Source organism: Pleurodeles waltl, chromosome 1_2, assembly GCF_031143425.1.
Source record: "Pleurodeles waltl isolate 20211129_DDA chromosome 1_2, aPleWal1.hap1.20221129, whole genome shotgun sequence".
NCBI classification, from domain to species: domain Eukaryota; kingdom Metazoa; phylum Chordata; class Amphibia; order Caudata; family Salamandridae; genus Pleurodeles; species Pleurodeles waltl.
The window spans coordinates 303,833,458-303,856,758 of record NC_090437.1 but is presented as its reverse complement, the minus strand read 5'-3'; positions in this window follow the sequence as shown (position 1 = coordinate 303,856,758).

The following is a 23,301-nucleotide window of genomic DNA, read 5'->3' as shown; positions in this document are numbered from 1 at the left end:
AGAAGGTATAGACAGATAATAGCAGGGGTGGTTGGAGAACTTAGAAGAGGAAGGGGGACATTGAGGGAGCATGGTGGGAGACCAAGAGTGGGTGGAGTCACAGAGGAAAGGCAGTGCCAGGATGCAGGAGAAGAAGTGGTGTAGGCCAGAGAGCAAGAGTGAGTGCAGGACAGGAAGCATAGTGGAGTGGGGTCACTGCTGACAAGCAAGCAGAGCCCAGCCCCTCGCATACAAATGGGGTGATTACAAAGGAAGGGATTTGGTGGTGGACATCATCTTTTTATGCCCCCCCTCACTCTCAGAAGGGGTCAAATTTTGGGGAGCAGTGTCAAAAGGGGCATTAGGGTGGATTATTAAGGGGTGCCAGGAGACACAGTCCTCCATTCTAAAGGCTCATCAAAAACTAACAAGAACAAAAGGTAATTCAGCAAGTAGATTTAAAGCCTCTCTGTGGATTTATGTTCAACTGCTCCCTCTAGTAATGTTACATGGCAACTGCAGTTTAATCACTGGATTGAGAAAGGGGCCGTCCTATGCAAATAATCTCCTCCCATGATTACTTCTGTGAGCTTCCGTTGTGATACAATGATAGGACCTTCAACATATGCTCTTCAGCAGATTTGTAAAGTTATCAAATTGCCTTAGGCTAAGGATTGTTCCACTTGAAGGCCCTCAGATAAGTACCCCACCCTCACTTAGCAGGGTACTGAATTACATGCAGTAATCCTCTATACAGAACATGGCCGTTCGTGGGCCTACTGTAAAGGCTGTATGCTAAGATTGGGATGTTTAAAATCCCATAGCATAGCAGCCATAGGTCCAGGTTATAGCAGAGGGTGGGAGTAGAAAGAGAGTGTTAGTCAGGTGGTAGGGGTGGAGCAAGAAGAACAGGCAGAGAGAGACCCATATAGAGAGAGGAGGTATAGACAGATAATAGCAGGGGTGGTTGGAGAACTTAGAGGAGGAAGGGGGACATTGAGGGAGCATGGTGGGAGACCAAGAGTGGGTGGAGTCACAGAGGAAAGGCAGTGCCAGGATGCAGGAGAAGAAGCGGTGTAGGCCAGAGAGCAAGAGTGAGTGCAGGACAGGAAGCATAGTGGAGTGGGGTCACTGCTGACAAGCAAGCAGAGCCCACCCCCTCACATGCAAATGGGGTGATTACAAAGGAAGGGATTTGGTGGTGGACATCATCTTTTTATGCCCCCCCTCACTCTCAGAAGGGGTTACATTTTGGGGAGCAGTGTCAAAAGGGGCATTAGGGTGCATTATTAAGGGGTGCCAGGAGACACAGTCTTCCATTCTATAGGCTCATCAAAAACCAACAAGAACAACAGGTAATTCAGCAAGTAGATTTAAAGCCTCTCTGTGGATTTATGTTCATACTGCTCCCTCTAGTAATGTTACAAGGCAACTGCAGTTTAATCACTGGATTGAGAAAGGGGCCGTCCTATGCAAATAATCTCCTCCTATGATTACTTCTGTGAGCTTCCGTTGTGATACAATGATAGGACCTTCAACATATGCTCTTCAGCAGATTTGTAAAGTTATCAAATTGCCTTAGGCTAAGGATTGTTCCACTTGAAGGCCCTCAGATAAGTACCCCACCCTCACTTAGCAGGGTACTGAATTACATGCAGTAATCCTCTATACAGAACATGGGTGTTCCTGGGCCTACTGTAAAGGCTGTGTGCTAAGACTGGGATGTTTAAAATCCCATAGCACAGCAGCCATAGGTCCAGGTTATAGCAGAGGGTGGGAGTAGAAAGAGAGTGTGAGTCAGGTGATAGGGGTGGAGCAAGAAGAACAGGCAGAGAGCGACCCATATAGAGAGAGGAGGTATAGACAGATAATAGCAGGGGTGGTTGGAGAACTTAGAGGAGGAAGGGGGACATTGAGGGAGCATGGTGGGAGACCAAGAGTGGGTGGAGTCACAGAGGAAAGGCAGTGCCAGGATGCAGGAGAAGAAGCGGTGTAGGCCAGAGAGCAAGAGTGAGTGCAGGACAGGAAGCATAGTGGAGTGGGGTCACTGCTGACAAGCAAGCAGAGCCCACCCCCTCACATGCAAATGGGGTGATTACAAAGGAAGGGATTTGGTGGTGGACATCATCTTTTTATGCCCCCCCTCACTCTCAGAAGGGGTACATTTTGGGGAGCAGTGTCAAAAGGGGCATTAGGGTGCATTATTAAGGGGTGCCAGGAGACACAGTCCTCCATTCTATAGGCTCATCAAAAACCAACAAGAACAACAGGTAATTCAGCAAGTAGATTTAAAGCCTCTCTGTGGATTTATGTTCATACTGCTCCCTCTAGTAATGTTACAAGGCAACTGCAGTTTAATCACAGGATTGAGAAAGGGGCCGTCCTATGCAAATAATCTCCTCCCATGATTACTTCTGTGAGCTTCCGTTGTGATACAATGATAGGACCTTCAACATATCCTCTTTAGCAGATTTGTAAAGTTATCAAATTGCCTTAGGCTAAGGATTGTTCCACTTGAAGGCCCTCAGATAAGTACCCCACCCTCACTTAGCAGGGTACTGAATTACATGCAGTAATCCTCTATACAGAACATGGGTGTTCATGGGCCTACTGTAAAGGCTGTGTGCTAAGACTGGGATGTTTAAAATCCCATAGCACAGTAGCCATAGGTCCAGGTTATAGCAGAGGGTGGGAGTAGAAAGAGAGTGTGAGTCAGGTGGTAGGGGTGGAGCAAGAAAGACAGGCAGAGAGAGACCCATATAGAGAGAGGAGGTATAGACAGATAATAGCAGGGGTGGTTGGAGAACTTAGAGGAGGAAGGGGGACATTGAGGGAGCATGGTGGGAGATCAAGAGTGGGTGGAGTCACAGAGGAAAGGCAGTGCCAGGATGCAGGAGAAGAAGTGGTGTAGGCCAGAGAGCAAGAGTGAGTGCAGGACAGGAAGCATAGTGGAGTGGGGTCACTGCTGACAAGCAAGCAGAGCCCAGCCCCTCGCATACAAATGGGGTGATTACAAAGGAAGGGATTTGGTGGTGGACATCATCTTTTTATGCCCCCCCTCACTCTCAGAAGGGGTCAAATTTTGGGGAGCAGTGTCAAAAGGGGCATTAGGGTGCATTATTAAGGGGTGCCAGGAGACACAGTCCTCCATTCTAAAGGCTCATCAAAAACCAACAAGAACAAAAGGTAATTCAGCAAGTAGATTTAAACCCTCTCTGTGGATTTATGTTCAACTGCTCCCTCTAGTAATGTTACAAGGCAACTGCAGTTTAATCACTGGATTGAGAAAGGGGCCGTCCTATGCAAATAATCTCCTCCCATGATTACTTCTGTGAGCTTCCGTTGTGATACAATGATAGGACCTTCAACATATGCTCTTCAGCAGATTTGTAAAGTTATCAAATTGCCTTAGGCTAAGGATTGTTCCACTTGAAGGCCCTCAGATAAGTACCCCACCCTCACTTAGCAGGGTACTGAATTACATGCAGTAATCCTCTATACAGAACATGGGCGTTTGTGGGCCTACTGTAAAGGCTGTATGCTAAGACTGGGATGTTTAAAATCCTATAGCACAGCAGCCATAGGTCCATGTTATAGCAGAGGGTGGGAGTAGAAAGAGAGTGTGAGTCAGGTGGTAGGGGTGGAGCAAGAAGGACAGGCAGAGAGAGACCCATATAGAGAGATGAGGTATAGACAGATAATAGCAGGGGTGGTTGGAGAACTTAGAGGAGGAAGGGGGACATTGAGGGAGCATGGTGGGAGACCAAGAGTGGGTGGAGTCACAGAGGAAAGGCAGTGCCAGGATGCAGGAGAAGAAGTGGTGTAGGCCAGAGAGCAAGAGTGAGTGCAGGACAGGAAGCATAGTGGAGTGGGGTCACTGCTGACAAGCAAGCAGAGCCCAGCCCCTCGCATACAAATGGGGTGATTACAAAGGAAGGGATTTGGTGGTGGACATCATCTTTTTATGCCCCCCCTCACTCTCAGAAGGGGTCAAATTTTGGGGAGCAGTGTCAAAAGGGGCATTAGGGTGCATTATTAAGGGGTGCCAGGAGACACAGTCCTCCATTCTAAAGGCTCATCAAAAACCAACAAGAACAAAAGGTAATTCAGCAAGTAGATTTAAATCCTCTCTGTGGATTTATGTTCAACTGCTCCCTCTAGTAATGTTACATGGCAACTGCAGTTTAATCACTGGATTGAGAAAGGGGCCGTCCTATGCAAATAATCTCCTCCCATGATTACTTCTGTGAGCTTCCATTGTGATACAATGATAGGACCTTCAACATATGCTCTTCAGCAGATTTGTAAAGTTATCAAATTGCCTTAGGCTAAGGATTGTTCCACTTGAAGGCCCTCAGATAAGTACCCCACCCTCACTTAGCAGGGTACTGAATTACATGCAGTAATCCTCTATACAGAATATGGCCGTTCGTGGGCCTACTGTAAAGGCTGTATGCTAAGACTGGGATGTTTAAAATCCCATAGCACAGCAGCCATAGGTCCAGGTTATAGCAGAGGGTGGGAGTAGAAAGAGAGTGTGAGTCAGGTGATAGGGGTGGAGCAAGAACAACAGGCAGAGAGAGACCCATATAGAGAGAGGAGGTATAGACAGATAATAGCAGGGGTGGTTGGAGAACTTAGAGGAGGAAGGGGGACATTGAGGGAGCATGGTGGGAGACCAAGAGTGGGTGGAGTCACAGAGGAAAGGCAGTGCCAGGATGCAGGAGAAGAAGCGGTGTAGGCCAGAGAGCAAGAGTGAGTGCAGGACAGGAAGCATAGTGGAGTGGGGTCACTGCTGACAAGCAAGCAGAGCCCACCCCCTCACATGCAAATGGGGTGATTACAAAGGAAGGGATTTGGTGGTGGACATCATCTTTTTATGCCCCCCCTCACTCTCAGAAGGGGTTACATTTTGGGGAGCAGTGTCAAAAGGGGCATTAGGGTGCATTATTAAGGGGTGCCAGGAGACACAGTCCTCCATTCTATAGGCTCATCAAAAACCAACAAGAACAACAGGTAATTCAGCAAGTAGATTTAAAGCCTCTCTGTGGATTTATGTTCATACTGCTCCCTCTAGTAATGTTACAAGGCAACTGCAGTTTAATCACTGGATTGAGAAAGGGGCCGTGCTATGCAAATAATCTCCTCCCATGATTACTTCTGTGAGCTTCCGTTGTGATACAATGATAGGACCTTCAACATATGCTCTTCAGCAGATTTGTAAAGTTATCAAATTGCCTTAGGCTAAGGATTGTTCCACTTGAAGGCCCTCAGATAAGTACCCCACACTCACTTAGCAGGGTACTGAATTACATGCAGTAATCCTCTATACAGAACATGGGCGTTTGTGGGCCTACTGTAAAGGCTGTATGCTAAGACTGGGATGTTTAAAATCCCATAGCACAGCAGCCATATTTCCAGGTTATAGCAGAGGGTGGGAGTAGAAAGAGAGTGTGAGTCAGGTGGTAGGGGTGGAGCAAGAAGGACAGGCAGAGAGAGACCCATATAGAGAGAGGAGGTATAGACAGATAATAGCAGGGGTGGTTGGAGAACTTAGAGGAGGAAGGGGGACATTGAGGGAGCATGGTGGGAGACCAAGAGTGGGAGGAGTCACAGAGGAAAGGCAGTGCCAGGATGCAGGAGAAGAAGTGGCGTAGGCCAGAGAGCAAGAGTGAGTGCAGGACAGGAAGCATAGTGGAGTGGGGTCACTGCTGACAAGCAAGCAGAGCCCAGCCCCTCGCATACAAATGGGGTGATTACAAAGGAAGGGATTTGGTGGTGGACATCATCTTTTTATGCCCCCCCTCACTCTCAGAAGGGGTCAAATTTTGGGGAGCAGTGTCAAAAGGGGCATTAGGGTGCATTATTAAGGGGTGCCAGGAGACACAGTCCTCCATTCTAAAGGCTCATCAAAAACCAACAAGAACAAAAGGTAATTCAGCAAGTAGATTTAAACCCTCTCTGTGGATTTATGTTCAACTGCTCCCTCTAGTAATGTTACAAGGCAACTGCAGTTTAATCACTGGATTGAGAAAGGGGCCGTCCTATGCAAATAATCTCCTCCCATGATTACTTCTGTGAGCTTCCGTTGTGATACAATGATAGGACCTTCAACATATGCTCTTCAGCAGATTTGTAAAGTTATCAAATTGCCTTAGGCTAAGGATTGTTCCACTTGAAGGCCCTCAGATAAGTACCCCACCCTCACTTAGCAGGGTACTGAATTACATGCAGTAATCCTCTATACAGAACATGGGCGTTTGTGGGCCTACTGTAAAGGCTGTATGCTAAGACTGGGATGTTTAAAATCCTATAGCACAGCAGCCATAGGTCCATGTTATAGCAGAGGGTGGGAGTAGAAAGAGAGTGTGAGTCAGGTGGTAGGGGTGGAGCAAGAAGGACAGGCAGAGAGAGACCCATATAGAGAGATGAGGTATAGACAGATAATAGCAGGGGTGGTTGGAGAACTTAGAGGAGGAAGGGGGACATTGAGGGAGCATGGTGGGAGACCAAGAGTGGGTGGAGTCACAGAGGAAAGGCAGTGCCAGGATGCAGGAGAAGAAGTGGTGTAGGCCAGAGAGCAAGAGTGAGTGCAGGACAGGAAGCATAGTGGAGTGGGGTCACTGCTGACAAGCAAGCAGAGCCCAGCCCCTCGCATACAAATGGGGTGATTACAAAGGAAGGGATTTGGTGGTGGACATCATCTTTTTATGCCCCCCCTCACTCTCAGAAGGGGTCAAATTTTGGGGAGCAGTGTCAAAAGGGGCATTAGGGTGCATTATTAAGGGGTGCCAGGAGACACAGTCCTCCATTCTAAAGGCTCATCAAAAACCAACAAGAACAAAAGGTAATTCAGCAAGTAGATTTAAATCCTCTCTGTGGATTTATGTTCAACTGCTCCCTCTAGTAATGTTACATGGCAACTGCAGTTTAATCACTGGATTGAGAAAGGGGCCGTCCTATGCAAATAATCTCCTCCCATGATTACTTCTGTGAGCTTCCATTGTGATACAATGATAGGACCTTCAACATATGCTCTTCAGCAGATTTGTAAAGTTATCAAATTGCCTTAGGCTAAGGATTGTTCCACTTGAAGGCCCTCAGATAAGTACCCCACCCTCACTTAGCAGGGTACTGAATTACATGCAGTAATCCTCTATACAGAATATGGCCGTTCGTGGGCCTACTGTAAAGGCTGTATGCTAAGACTGGGATGTTTAAAATCCCATAGCACAGCAGCCATAGGTCCAGGTTATAGCAGAGGGTGGGAGTAGAAAGAGAGTGTGAGTCAGGTGATAGGGGTGGAGCAAGAACAACAGGCAGAGAGAGACCCATATAGAGAGAGGAGGTATAGACAGATAATAGCAGGGGTGGTTGGAGAACTTAGAGGAGGAAGGGGGACATTGAGGGAGCATGGTGGGAGACCAAGAGTGGGTGGAGTCACAGAGGAAAGGCAGTGCCAGGATGCAGGAGAAGAAGCGGTGTAGGCCAGAGAGCAAGAGTGAGTGCAGGACAGGAAGCATAGTGGAGTGGGGTCACTGCTGACAAGCAAGCAGAGCCCACCCCCTCACATGCAAATGGGGTGATTACAAAGGAAGGGATTTGGTGGTGGACATCATCTTTTTATGCCCCCCCTCACTCTCAGAAGGGGTTACATTTTGGGGAGCAGTGTCAAAAGGGGCATTAGGGTGCATTATTAAGGGGTGCCAGGAGACACAGTCCTCCATTCTATAGGCTCATCAAAAACCAACAAGAACAACAGGTAATTCAGCAAGTAGATTTAAAGCCTCTCTGTGGATTTATGTTCATACTGCTCCCTCTAGTAATGTTACAAGGCAACTGCAGTTTAATCACTGGATTGAGAAAGGGGCCGTGCTATGCAAATAATCTCCTCCCATGATTACTTCTGTGAGCTTCCGTTGTGATACAATGATAGGACCTTCAACATATGCTCTTCAGCAGATTTGTAAAGTTATCAAATTGCCTTAGGCTAAGGATTGTTCCACTTGAAGGCCCTCAGATAAGTACCCCACACTCACTTAGCAGGGTACTGAATTACATGCAGTAATCCTCTATACAGAACATGGGCGTTTGTGGGCCTACTGTAAAGGCTGTATGCTAAGACTGGGATGTTTAAAATCCCATAGCACAGCAGCCATATTTCCAGGTTATAGCAGAGGGTGGGAGTAGAAAGAGAGTGTGAGTCAGGTGGTAGGGGTGGAGCAAGAAGGACAGGCAGAGAGAGACCCATATAGAGAGAGGAGGTATAGACAGATAATAGCAGGGGTGGTTGGAGAACTTAGAGGAGGAAGGGGGACATTGAGGGAGCATGGTGGGAGACCAAGAGTGGGAGGAGTCACAGAGGAAAGGCAGTGCCAGGATGCAGGAGAAGAAGTGGCGTAGGCCAGAGAGCAAGAGTGAGTGCAGGACAGGATGCATGGTGGAGTGGGGTCACTGCTGACAAGCAAGCAGAGCCCAGATCCTCGCATACAAATGGGGTGATTACAAAGGAAGGGATTTGGTGGTGGACATCATCTTTTTAACCCCCCCCTCACTCTCAGAAGGGGTCAAATTTTGGGGAGCAGTGTCAAAAGGGGCATTAGGGTGCATTATTAAGGGGTGCCAGGAGACACAGTCCTCCATTCTAAAGGCTCATCAAAAACTAACAAGAACAAAAGGTAATTCAGCAAGTAGATTTAAAGCCTCTCTGTGGATTTATGTTCAACTGCTCCCTCTAGTAATGTTACATGGCAACTGCAGTTTAATCACTGGATTGAGAAAGGGGCCGTCCTATGCAAATAATCTCCTCCCATGATTACTTCTGTGAGCTTCCATTGTGATACAATGATAGGACCTTCAACATATGCTCTTCAGCAGATTTGTAAAGTTATCAAATTGCCTTAGGCTAAGGATTGTTCCACTTGAAGGCCCTCAGATAAGTACCCCACCCTCACTTAGCAGGGTACTGAATTACATGCAGTAATCCTCTATACAGAACATGGCTGTTCGTGGGCCTACTGTAAAGGCTGTATGCTAAGACTGGGATGTTTAAAATCCCATAGCATAGCAGACATAGGTCCAGGTTATAGCAGAGGGTGGGAGTAGAAAGAGAGTGTTAGTCAGGTGGTAGGGGTGGAGCAAGAAGAACAGGCAGAGAGAGACCCATATAGAGAGAGGAGGTATAGACAGAAAATAGCAGGGGTGGTTGGAGAACTTAGAGGAGGAAGGGGGACATTGAGGGAGCATGGTGGGAGACCAAGAGTGGGTGGAGTCACAGAGGAAAGGCAGTGCCAGGATGCAGGAGAAGAAGCGGTGTAGGCCAGAGAGCAAGAGTGAGTGCAGGACAGGAAGCATAGTGGAGTGGGGTCACTGCTGACAAGCAAGCAGAGCCCACCCCCTCACATGCAAATGGGGTGATTACAAAGGAAGGGATTTGGTGGTGGACATCATCTTTTTATGCCCCCCCTCACTCTCAGAAGGGGTTACATTTTGGGGAGCAGTGTCAAAAGGGGCATTAGGGTGCATTATTAAGGGGTGCCAGGAGACACAGTCCTCCATTCTATAGGCTCATCAAAAACCAACAAGAACAACAGGTAATTCAGCAAGTAGATTTAAAGCCTCTCTGTGGATTTATGTTCATACTGCTCCCTCTAGTAATGTTACAAGGCAACTGCAGTTTAATCACTGGATTGAGAAAGGGGCCGTCCTATGCAAATAATCTCCTCCCATGATTACTTCTGTGAGCTTCCGTTGTGATACAATGATAGGACCTTCAACATATGCTCTTCAGCAGATTTGTGAAGTTATCAAATTGCCTTAGGCTAAGGATTGTTCCACTTGAAGGCCCTCAGATAAGTACCCCACCCTCACTTAGCAGGGTACTGAATTACATGCAGTAATCCTCTATACAGAACATGGGCGTTTGTGGGCCTACTGTAAAGGCTGTATGCTAAGACTGGGATGTTTAAAATCCTATAGTACAGCAGCCATAGGTCCAGGTTATAGCAGAGGGTGGGAGTAGAAAGAGAGTGTGAGTCAGGTGGTAGGGGTGGAGCAAGAAGGACAGGCAGAGAGAGACCCATATAGAGAGAGGAGGTATAGACAGATAATAGCAGGGGTGGTTGGAGAACTTAGAGGAGGAAGGGGGACATTGAGGGAGCATGGTGGGAGACCAAGAGTGGGTGGAGTCACAGAGGAAAGGCAGTGCCAGGATGCAGGAGAAGAAGTGGTGTAGGCCAGAGAGCAAGAGTGAGTGCAGGACAGGAAGCATAGTGGAGTGGGGTCACTGCTGACAAGCAAGCAGAGCCCAGCCCCTCGCATACAAATGGGGTGATTACAAAGGAAGGGATTTGGTGGTGGACATCATCTTTTTATGCCCCCCCTCACTCTCAGAAGGGGTCAAATTTTGGGGAGCAGTGTCAAAAGGGGCATTAGGGTGCATTATTAAGGGGCGCCAGGAGACACAGTCCTCCATTCTAAAGGCTCATCAAAAACCAACAAGAACAAAAGGTAATTCAGCAAGTAGATTTAAATCCTCTCTGTGGATTTATGTTCAACTGCTCCCTCTAGTAATGTTACATGGCAACTGCAGTTTAATCACTGGATTGAGAAAGGGGCCGTCCTATGCAAATAATCTCCTCCCATGATTACTTCTGTGAGCTTCCGTTGTGATACAATGATAGGACCTTCAACATATGCTCTTCAGCAGATTTGTAAAGTTATCAAATTGCCTTAGGCTAAGGATTGTTCCACTTGAAGGCCCTCAGATAAGTACCCCACCCTCACTTAGCAGGGTACTGAATTACATGCAGTAATCCTCTATACAGAATATGGCTGTTCGTGGGCCTACTGTAAAGGCTGTATGATAAGACTGGGGTGTTTAAAATCCCATAGCACAGCAGCCATAGGTCCAGGATATAGCAGAGGGTGGGAGTAGAAAGAGAGTGTGAGTCAGGTGGTAGGGGTGGAGCAAAAAGAACAGGCAGAGAGAGACCCATATAGAGAGAGGAGGTATAGACAAATAATAACAGGGGTGGTTGGAGAACTTAGAGGAGGAAGGGGGACATTGAGGGAGCATGGTGGGAGACCAAGAGTGGGTGGAGTCACAGAGGAAAGGCAGTGCCAGGATGCAGGAGAAGAAGCGGTGTAGGCCAGAGAGCAAGAGTGAGTGCAGGACAGGAAGCATAGTGGAGTGGGGTCACTGCTGACAAGCAAGCAGAGCCCACCCCCTCACATGCAAATGGGGTGATTACAAAGGAAGGGATTTGGTGGTGGACATCATCTTTTTATGCCCCCCCTCACTCTCAGAAGGGGTTACATTTTGGGGAGCAGTGTCAAAAGGGGCATTAGGGTGCATTATTAAGGGGTGCCAGGAGACACAGTCCTCCATTCTATAGGCTCATCAAAAACCAACAAGAACAACAGGTAATTCAGCAAGTAGATTTAAAGCCTCTCTGTGGATTTATGTTCATACTGCTCCCTCTAGTAATGTTACAAGGCAACTGCAGTTTAATCACTGGATTGAGAAAGGGGCCGTGCTATGCAAATAATCTCCTCCCATGATTACTTCTGTGAGCTTCCGTTGTGATACAATGATAGGACCTTCAACATATGCTCTTCAGCAGATTTGTAAAGTTATCAAATTGCCTTAGGCTAAGGATTGTTCCACTTGAAGGCCCTCAGATAAGTACCCCACACTCACTTAGCAGGGTACTGAATTACATGCAGTAATCCTCTATACAGAACATGGGCGTTTGTGGGCCTACTGTAAAGGCTGTATGCTAAGACTTGGATGTTTAAAATCCCATAGCACAGCAGCCATAGGTCCAGGTTATAGCAGAGGGTGGGAGTAGAAAGAGAGTGTGAGTCAGGTGGTAGGGGTGGAGCAAGAAGGACAGGCAGAGAGAGACCCATATAGAGAGAGGAGGTATAGACATATAATAGCAGGGGTGGTTGGAGAACTTAGAGGAGGAAGGGGGACATTGAGGGAGCATGGTGGGAGACCAAGAGTGGGAGGAGTCACAGAGGAAAGGCAGTGCCAGGATGCAGGAGAAGAAGTGGCGTAGGCCAGAGAGCAAGAGTGAGTGCAGGACAGGATGCATGGTGGAGTGGGGTCACTGCTGACAAGCAAGCAGAGCCCAGCCCCTCGCATACAAATGGGGTGATTACAAAGGAAGGGATTTGGTGGTGGACATCATCTTTTTAACCCCCCCCTCACTCTCAGAAGGGGTTACATTTTGGGGAGCAGTGTCAAAAGGGGCATTAGGGTGCATTATTAAGGGGTGCCAGGAGACACAGTCCTCCATTCTATAGGCTCATCAAAAACCAACAAGAACAACAGGTAATTCAGCAAGTAGATTTAAAGCCTCTCTGTGGATTTATGTTCATACTGCTCCCTCTAGTGATGTTACAAGGCAACTGCAGTTTAATCACTGGATTGAGAAAGGGGCCGTCCTATGCAAATAATCTCCTCCCATGATTACTTCTGTGAGCTTCCGTTGTGATACAATGATAGGACCTTCAACATATGCTCTTCAGCAGATTTGTAAAGTTATCAAATTGCCTTAGGCTAAGGATTGTTCCACTTGAAGGCCCTCAGATAAGTACCCCACCCTCACTTAGCAGGGTACTGAATTACATGCAGTAATCCTCTATACAGAACATGGCCGTTCGTGGGCCTACTGTAAAGGCTGTATGCTAAGACTGGGATGTTTAAAATCCCATAGCACAGCAGCTATAGGTCCATGTTATAGCAGAGGGTGGGAGTAGAAAGAGAGTGTGAGTCAGGTGGTAGGGGTGGAGCAAGAAGGACAGGCAGAGGGACACCCATATTGAGAGAGAAGGTATAGACAGATAATAGCAGGGGTGGTTGGAGAACTTAGAGGAGGAAGGGGGACATTGAGGGAGCATGGTGGGAGACCAAGAGTGGGTGGAGTCACAGAGGAAAGGCAGTGCCAGGATGCAGGAGAAGAAGTGGTGTAGGCCAGAGAGCAAGAGTGAGTGCAGGACAGGAAGCATAGTGGAGTGGGGTCACTGCTGACAAGCAAGCAGAGCCCAGCCCCTCGCATACAAATGGGGTGATTACAAAGGAAGGGATTTGGTGGTGGACATCATCTTTTTATGCCCCCCCTCACTCTCAGAAGGGGTCAAATTTTGGGGAGCAGTGTCAAAAGGGGCATTAGGGTGGATTATTAAGGGGTGCCAGGAGACACAGTCCTCCATTCTAAAGGCTCATCAAAAACTAACAAGAACAAAAGGTAATTCAGCAAGTAGATTTAAAGCCTCTCTGTGGATTTATGTTCAACTGCTCCCTCTAGTAATGTTACATGGCAACTGCAGTTTAATCACTGGATTGAGAAAGGGGCCGTCCTATGCAAATAATCTCCTCCCATGATTACTTCTGTGAGCTTCCGTTGTGATACAATGATAGGACCTTCAACATATGCTCTTCAGCAGATTTGTAAAGTTATCAAATTGCCTTAGGCTAAGGATTGTTCCACTTGAAGGCCCTCAGATAAGTACCCCACCCTCACTTAGCAGGGTACTGAATTACATGCAGTAATCCTCTATACAGAACATGGCCGTTCGTGGGCCTACTGTAAAGGCTGTATGCTAAGATTGGGATGTTTAAAATCCCATAGCATAGCAGCCATAGGTCCAGGTTATAGCAGAGGGTGGGAGTAGAAAGAGAGTGTTAGTCAGGTGGTAGGGGTGGAGCAAGAAGAACAGGCAGAGAGAGACCCATATAGAGAGAGGAGGTATAGACAGATAATAGCAGGGGTGGTTGGAGAACTTAGAGGAGGAAGGGGGACATTGAGGGAGCATGGTGGGAGACCAAGAGTGGGTGGAGTCACAGAGGAAAGGCAGTGCCAGGATGCAGGAGAAGAAGCGGTGTAGGCCAGAGAGCAAGAGTGAGTGCAGGACAGGAAGCATAGTGGAGTGGGGTCACTGCTGACAAGCAAGCAGAGCCCACCCCCTCACATGCAAATGGGGTGATTACAAAGGAAGGGATTTGGTGGTGGACATCATCTTTTTATGCCCCCCCTCACTCTCAGAAGGGGTTACATTTTGGGGAGCAGTGTCAAAAGGGGCATTAGGGTGCATTATTAAGGGGTGCCAGGAGACACAGTCTTCCATTCTATAGGCTCATCAAAAACCAACAAGAACAACAGGTAATTCAGCAAGTAGATTTAAAGCCTCTCTGTGGATTTATGTTCATACTGCTCCCTCTAGTAATGTTACAAGGCAACTGCAGTTTAATCACTGGATTGAGAAAGGGGCCGTCCTATGCAAATAATCTCCTCCTATGATTACTTCTGTGAGCTTCCGTTGTGATACAATGATAGGACCTTCAACATATGCTCTTCAGCAGATTTGTAAAGTTATCAAATTGCCTTAGGCTAAGGATTGTTCCACTTGAAGGCCCTCAGATAAGTACCCCACCCTCACTTAGCAGGGTACTGAATTACATGCAGTAATCCTCTATACAGAACATGGGTGTTCCTGGGCCTACTGTAAAGGCTGTGTGCTAAGACTGGGATGTTTAAAATCCCATAGCACAGCAGCCATAGGTCCAGGTTATAGCAGAGGGTGGGAGTAGAAAGAGAGTGTGAGTCAGGTGATAGGGGTGGAGCAAGAAGAACAGGCAGAGAGCGACCCATATAGAGAGAGGAGGTATAGACAGATAATAGCAGGGGTGGTTGGAGAACTTAGAGGAGGAAGGGGGACATTGAGGGAGCATGGTGGGAGACCAAGAGTGGGTGGAGTCACAGAGGAAAGGCAGTGCCAGGATGCAGGAGAAGAAGCGGTGTAGGCCAGAGAGCAAGAGTGAGTGCAGGACAGGAAGCATAGTGGAGTGGGGTCACTGCTGACAAGCAAGCAGAGCCCACCCCCTCACATGCAAATGGGGTGATTACAAAGGAAGGGATTTGGTGGTGGACATCATCTTTTTATGCCCCCCCTCACTCTCAGAAGGGGTACATTTTGGGGAGCAGTGTCAAAAGGGGCATTAGGGTGCATTATTAAGGGGTGCCAGGAGACACAGTCCTCCATTCTATAGGCTCATCAAAAACCAACAAGAACAACAGGTAATTCAGCAAGTAGATTTAAAGCCTCTCTGTGGATTTATGTTCATACTGCTCCCTCTAGTAATGTTACAAGGCAACTGCAGTTTAATCACAGGATTGAGAAAGGGGCCGTCCTATGCAAATAATCTCCTCCCATGATTACTTCTGTGAGCTTCCGTTGTGATACAATGATAGGACCTTCAACATATCCTCTTTAGCAGATTTGTAAAGTTATCAAATTGCCTTAGGCTAAGGATTGTTCCACTTGAAGGCCCTCAGATAAGTACCCCACCCTCACTTAGCAGGGTACTGAATTACATGCAGTAATCCTCTATACAGAACATGGGTGTTCATGGGCCTACTGTAAAGGCTGTGTGCTAAGACTGGGATGTTTAAAATCCCATAGCACAGTAGCCATAGGTCCAGGTTATAGCAGAGGGTGGGAGTAGAAAGAGAGTGTGAGTCAGGTGGTAGGGGTGGAGCAAGAAAGACAGGCAGAGAGAGACCCATATAGAGAGAGGAGGTATAGACAGATAATAGCAGGGGTGGTTGGAGAACTTAGAGGAGGAAGGGGGACATTGAGGGAGCATGGTGGGAGATCAAGAGTGGGTGGAGTCACAGAGGAAAGGCAGTGCCAGGATGCAGGAGAAGAAGTGGTGTAGGCCAGAGAGCAAGAGTGAGTGCAGGACAGGAAGCATAGTGGAGTGGGGTCACTGCTGACAAGCAAGCAGAGCCCAGCCCCTCGCATACAAATGGGGTGATTACAAAGGAAGGGATTTGGTGGTGGACATCATCTTTTTATGCCCCCCCTCACTCTCAGAAGGGGTCAAATTTTGGGGAGCAGTGTCAAAAGGGGCATTAGGGTGCATTATTAAGGGGTGCCAGGAGACACAGTCCTCCATTCTAAAGGCTCATCAAAAACCAACAAGAACAAAAGGTAATTCAGCAAGTAGATTTAAACCCTCTCTGTGGATTTATGTTCAACTGCTCCCTCTAGTAATGTTACGAGGCAACTGCAGTTTAATCACTGGATTGAGAAAGGGGCCGTCCTATGCAAATAATCTCCTCCCATGATTACTTCTGTGAGCTTCCGTTGTGATACAATGATAGGACCTTCAACATATGCTCTTCAGCAGATTTGTAAAGTTATCAAATTGCCTTAGGCTAAGGATTGTTCCACTTGAAGGCCCTCAGATAAGTACCCCACCCTCACTTAGCAGGGTACTGAATTACATGCAGTAATCCTCTATACAGAACATGGGCGTTTGTGGGCCTACTGTAAAGGCTGTATGCTAAGACTGGGATGTTTAAAATCCTATAGCACAGCAGCCATAGGTCCAGGTTATAGCAGAGGGTGGGAGTAGAAAGAGAGTGTGAGTCAGGTGGTAGGGGTGGAGCAAGAAGGACAGGCAGAGAGAGACCCATATAGAGAGATGAGGTATAGACAGATAATAGCAGGGGTGGTTGGAGAACTTAGAGGAGGAAGGGGGACATTGAGGGAGCATGGTGGGAGACCAAGAGTGGGTGGAGTCACAGAGGAAAGGCAGTGCCAGGATGCAGGAGAAGAAGTGGTGTAGGCCAGAGAGCAAGAGTGAGTGCAGGACAGGAAGCATAGTGGAGTGGGGTCACTGCTGACAAGCAAGCAGAGCCCAGCCCCTCGCATACAAATGGGGTGATTACAAAGGAAGGGATTTGGTGGTGGACATCATCTTTTTATGCCCCCCCTCACTCTCAGAAGGGGTCAAATTTTGGGGAGCAGTGTCAAAAGGGGCATTAGGGTGCATTATTAAGGGGTGCCAGGAGACACAGTCCTCCATTCTAAAGGCTCATCAAAAACCAACAAGAACAAAAGGTAATTCAGCAAGTAGATTTAAATCCTCTCTGTGGATTTATGTTCAACTGCTCCCTCTAGTAATGTTACATGGCAACTGCAGTTTAATCACTGGATTGAGAAAGGGGCCGTCCTATGCAAATAATCTCCTCCCATGATTACTTCTGTGAGCTTCCATTGTGATACAATGATAGGACCTTCAACATATGCTCTTCAGCAGATTTGTAAAGTTATCAAATTGCCTTAGGCTAAGGATTGTTCCACTTGAAGGCCCTCAGATAAGTACCCCACCCTCACTTAGCAGGGTACTGAATTACATGCAGTAATCCTCTATACAGAATATGGCCGTTCGTGGGCCTACTGTAAAGGCTGTATGCTAAGACTGGGATGTTTAAAATCCCATAGCACAGCAGCCATAGGTCCAGGTTATAGCAGAGGGTGGGAGTAGAAAGAGAGTGTGAGTCAGGTGATAGGGGTGGAGCAAGAACAACAGGCAGAGAGAGACCCATATAGAGAGAGGAGGTATAGACAGATAATAGCAGGGGTGGTTGGAGAACTTAGAGGAGGAAGGGGGACATTGAGGGAGCATGGTGGGAGACCAAGAGTGGGTGGAGTCACAGAGGAAAGGCAGTGCCAGGATGCAGGAGAAGAAGCGGTGTAGGCCAGAGAGCAAGAGTGAGTGCAGGACAGGAAGCATAGTGGAGTGGGGTCACTGCTGACAAGCAAGCAGAGCCCACCCCCTCACATGCAAATGGGGTGATTACAAAGGAAGGGATTTGGTGGTGGACATCATCTTTTTATGCCCCCCCTCACTCTCAGAAGGGGTTACATTTTGGGGAGCAGTGTCAAAAGGGGCATTAGGGTGCATTATTAAGGGGTGCCAGGAGACACAGTCCTCCATTCTATAGGCTCATCAAAAACCAACAAGAACAACAGGTAATTCAGCAAGTAGATTTAAAGCCTCTCTGTGGATTTATGTTCATACTGCTCCCTCTAGTAATGTTACAAGGCAACTGCAGTTTAATCACTGGATTGAGAAAGGGGCCGTCCTATGCAAATAATCTCCTCCCATGATTACTTCTGTGAGCTTCCGTTGTGATACAATGATAGGACCTTCAACATATGCTCTTCAGCAGATTTGTAAAGTTATCAAATTGCCTTAGGCTAAGGATTGTTCCACTTGAAGGCCCTCAGATAAGTACCCCACACTCCCTTAGCAGGGTACTGAATTACATGCAGTAATCCTCTATACAGAACATGGGCGTTTGTGGGCCTACTGTAAAGGCTGTATGCTAAGACTGGGATGTTTAAAATCCCATAGCACAGCAGCCATAGGTCCAGGTTATAGCAGAGGGTGGGAGTAGAAAGAGAGTGTGAGTCAGGTGGTAGGGGTGGAGCTAGAAGGACAGGCAGAGAGAGACCCATATAGAGAGAGAAGGTATAGACAGATAATAGCAGGGGTGGTTGGAGAACTTAGAGGAGGAAGGGGGACATTGAGGGAGCATGGTGGGAGACCAAGAGTGGGAGGAGTCACAGAGGAAAGGCAGTGCCAGGATGCAGGAGAAGAAGTGGCGTAGGCCAGAGAGCAAGAGTGAGTGCAGGACAGGATGCATGGTGGAGTGGGGTCACTGCTGACAAGCAAGCAGAGCCCAGCCCCTCGCATACAAATGGGGTGATTACAAAGGAAGGGATTTGGTGGTGGACATCATCTTTTTAACCCCCCCCTCACTCTCAGAAGGGGTCAAATTTTGGGGAGCAGTGTCAAAAGGGGCATTAGGGTGCATTATTAAGGGGTGCCAGGAGACACAGTCCTCCATTCTAAAGGCTCATCAAAAACCAACAAGAACAAAAGGTAATTCAGCAAGTAGATTCAAAGCCTCTCTGTGGATTTATGTTCAACTGCTCCCTCTAGTAATGTTACATGGCAACTGCAGTTTAATCACTGGATTGAGAAAGGGGCCGTCCTATGCAAATAATCTCCTCCCATGATTACTTCTGTGAGCTTCCGTTGTGATACAATGATAGGACCTTCAACATATGCTCTTCAGCAGATTTGTAAAGTTATCAAATTGCCTTAGGCTAAGGATTGTTCCACTTGAAGGCCCTCAGATAAGTACCCCACCCTCACTTAGCAGGGTACTGAATTACATGCAGTAATCCTCTATACAGAACATGGCCGTTCGTGGGCCTACTGTAAAGGCTGTATGCTAAGACTGGGATGTTTAAAATCCCATAGCACAGCAGCCATAGGTCAAGGTTATAGCAGAGGGTGGGAGTAGAAAGAGAGTGTGAGTCAGGTGATAGGGGTGGAGCAAGAAGAACAGGCAGAGTGCGACCCATATAGAGAGGGGAGGTATAGACAGATAATAGCAGGGGTGGTTGGAGAACTTAGAGGAGGAAGGGGGACATTGAGGGAGCATGGTGGGAGACCAAGAGTGGGTGGAGTCACAGAGGAAAGGCAGTGCCAGGATGCAGGAGAAGAAGCGGTGTAGGCCAGAGAGCAAGAGTGAGTGCAGGACAGGAAGCATAGTGGAGTGGGGTCACTGCTGGCAAGCAAAGCCCACCCCCTCACATTCAAATGGGGTGATTACAAAGGAAGTGATTTGGTGGTGGACATCATCTTTTTATGCCCCCCCTCACTCTCAGAAGGGGTTACATTTTGGGGAGCAGTGTCAAAAGGGGCATTAGGGTGCATTATTAAGGGGTGCCAGGAGACACAGTCCTCCATTCTATAGGCTCATCAAAAACCAACAAGAACAACAGGTAATTCAGCAAGTAGATTTAAAGCCTCTCTGTGGATTTATGTTCATACTGCTCCCTCTATTAATGTTACAAGGCGACTGCAGTTTAATCACTGGATTGAGAAAGGGGCCATCCTATGCAAATAATCTCCTCCCATGATTACTTCTGTGAGCTTCCGTTGTGATACAATGATAGGACCTTCAACATATGCTCTTCAGCAGATTTGTAAAGTTATCAAATTGCCTTAGGCTAAGGATTGTTCCACTTGAAGGCCCTCAGATAAGTACCCCACCCTCACTTAGCAGGGTACTGAATTACATGCAGTAATCCTCTATACAGAACATGGGCGTTTGTGGGCCTACTGTAAAGGCTGTATGCTAAGACTGGGATGTTTAAAATCCCATAGCACAGCAGCCATAGGTCCATGTTATAGCAGAGGGTGGGAGTAGAAAGAGAGTGTGAGTCAGGTGGTAGGGGTGGAGCAAGAAGGACAGGCAGAGGGAGACCCATATTGAGAGAGGAGGTATAGACAGATAATAGCAGGGGTGGTTGGAGAACTTAGAGGAGGAAGGGGGACATTGAGGGAGCATGGTGGGAGACCAAGAGTGGGTGGAGTCACAGAGGAAAGGCAGTGCCAGGATGCAGGAGAAGAAGTGGTGTAGGCCAGAGAGCAAGAGTGAGTGCAGGACAGGAAGCATAGTGGAGTGGGGTCACTGCTGACAAGCAAGCAGAGCCCAGCCCCTCGCATACAAATGGGGTGATTACAAAGGAAGGGATTTGGTGGTGGACATCATCTTTTTATGCCCCCCTCACTCTCAGAAGGGGTCAAATTTTGGGGAGCAGTGTCAAAAGGGGCATTCGGGTGGATTATTAAGGGGTGACAGGAGACACAGTCCTCCATTCTAAAGGCTCATCAAAAACTAACAAGAACAAAAGGTAATTCAGCAAGTAGATTTAAAGCCTCTCTGTGGATTTATGTTCAACTGCTCCCTCTAGTAATGTTACATGGCAACTGCATTTTAATCACTGGATTGAGAAAGGGGCCGTCCTATGCAAATAATCTCCTCCCATGATTACTTCTGTGAGCTTCCATTGTGATACAATGATAGGACCTTCAACATATGCTCTTCAGCAGATTTGTAAAGTTATCAAATTGCCTTAGGCTAAGGATTGTTCCACTTGAAGGCCCTCAGATAAGTACCCCACCCTCACTTAGCAGGGTACTGAATTACATGCAGTAATCCTCTATACAGAACATGGCCGTTCGTGGGCCTACTGAAAAGGCTGTATGCTAAGACTGGGATGTTTAAAATCCCATAGCATAGCAGCCATAGGTCCAGGTTATAGCAGAGGGTGGGAGTAGAAAGAGAGTGTTAGTCAGGTGGTAGGGGTGGAGCAAGAAGAACAGGCAGAGAGAGACCCATATAGAGAGAGAAGGTATAGACAGATAATAGCAGGGGTGGTTGGAGAACTTAGAGGAGGAAGGGGGACATTGAGAGAGCATGGTGGGAGACCAAGAGTGGGTGGAGTCACAGAGGAAAGGCAGTGCCAGGATGCAGGAGAAGAAGCGGTGTAGGCCAGAGAGCAAGAGTGAGTGCAGGACAGGAAGCATAGTGGAGTGGGGTCACTGCTGACAAGCAAGCAGAGCCCACCCCCTCACATGCAAATGGGGTGATTACAAAGGAAGGGATTTGGTGGTGGACATCATCTTTTTATGCCCCCCCTCACTCTCAGAAGGGGTTACATTTTGGGGAGCAGTGTCAAAAGGGGCATTAGGGTGCATTATTAAGGGGTGCCAGGAGACACAGTCCTCCATTCTATAGGCTCATCAAAAACCAACAAGAACAACAGGTAATTCAGCAAGTAGATTTAAAGCCTCTCTGTGGATTTATGTTCATACTGCTCCCTCTAGTAATGTTACAAGGCAACTGCAGTTTAATCACTGGATTGAGAAAGGGGCCGTCCTATGCAAATAATCTCCTCCCATGATTACTTCTGTGAGCTTCCGTTGTGATACAATGATAGGACCTTCAACATATGCTCTTCAGCAGATTTGTAAAGTTATCAAATTGCCTTAGGCTAAGGATTGTTCCACTTGAAGGCCCTCAGATAAGTACCCCACCCTCACTTAGCAGGGTACTGAATTACATGCAGTAATCCTCTATACAGAACATGGGTGTTCATGGGCCTACTGTAAAGGCTGTGTGCTAAGACTGGGATGTTTAAAATCCCATAGCACAGTAGCCATAGGTCCAGGTTATAGCAGAGGGTGGGAGTAGAAAGAGAGTGTGAGTCAGGTGGTAGGGGTGGAGCAAGAAGGACAGGCAGAGAGAGACCCATATAGAGAGAGGAGGTATAGACAGATAATAGCAGGGGTGGTTGGAGAACTTAGAGGAGGAAGGGGGACATTGAGGGAGCATGGTGGGAGACCAAGAGTGGGTGGAGTCACAGAGGAAAGGCAGTGCCAGGATGCAGGAGAAGAAGTGTTGTAGGCCAGAGAGCAAGAGTGAGTGCAGGACAGGAAGCATAGTGGAGTGGGGTCACTGCTGACAAGCAAGCAGAGCCCAGCCCCTCGCATACAAATGGGGTGATTACAAAGGAAGGGATTTGGTGGTGGACATCATCTTTTTATGCCCCCCCTCACTCTCAGAAGGGGTCAAATTTTGGGGAGCAGTGTCAAAAGGGGCATTAGGGTGCATTATTAAGGGGTGCCAGGAGACACAGTCCTCCATTCTAAAGGCTCATCAAAAACCAACAAGAACAAAAGGTAATTCAGCAAGTAGATTTAAATCCTCTCTGTGGATTTATGTTCAACTGCTCCCTCTAGTAATGTTACATGGCAACTGCAGTTTAATCACTGGATTGAGAAAGGGGCCGTCCTATGCAAATAATCTCCTCCCATGATTACTTCTGTGAGCTTCCGTTGTGATACAATGATAGGACCTTCAACATATGCTCTTCAGCAGATTTGTAAAGTTATCAAATTGCCTTAGGCTAAGGATTGTTCCACTTGAAGGCCCTCAGATAAGTACCCCACCCTCACTTAGCAGGGTACTGAATTACATGCAGTAATCCTCTATACAGAATATGGCCGTTCGTGGGCCTACTGTAAAGGCTGTATGATAAGACTGGGGTGTTTAAAATCCCATAGCACAGCAGCCATAGGTCCAGGTTATAGCAGAGGGTGGGAGTAGAAAGAGAGTGTGAGTCAGGTGGTAGGGGTGGAGCAAGAAGAACAGGCAGAGAGAGACCCATATAGAGAGAGGAGGTATAGATAGATAATAACAGGGGGGGTTGGAGAACTTAGAGGAGGAAGGGGGACATTGAGGGAGCATGGTGGGAGACCAAGAGTGGGTGGAGTCACAGAGGAAAGGCAGTGCCAGGATGCAGGAGAAGAAGCGGTGTAGGCCAGAGAGCAAGAGTGAGTGCAGGACAGGAAGCATAGTGGAGTGGGGTCACTGCTGACAAGCAAGCAGAGCCCACCCCCTCACATGCAAATGGGGTGATTACAAAGGAAGGGATTTGGTGGTGGACATCATCTTTTTATGCCCCCCTCACTCTCAGAAGGGGTTACATTTTGGGGAGCAGTGTCAAAAGGGGCATTAGGGTGCATTATTAAGGGGTGCCAGGAGACACAGTCCTCCATTCTATAGGCTCATCAAAAACCAACAAGAACAACAGGTA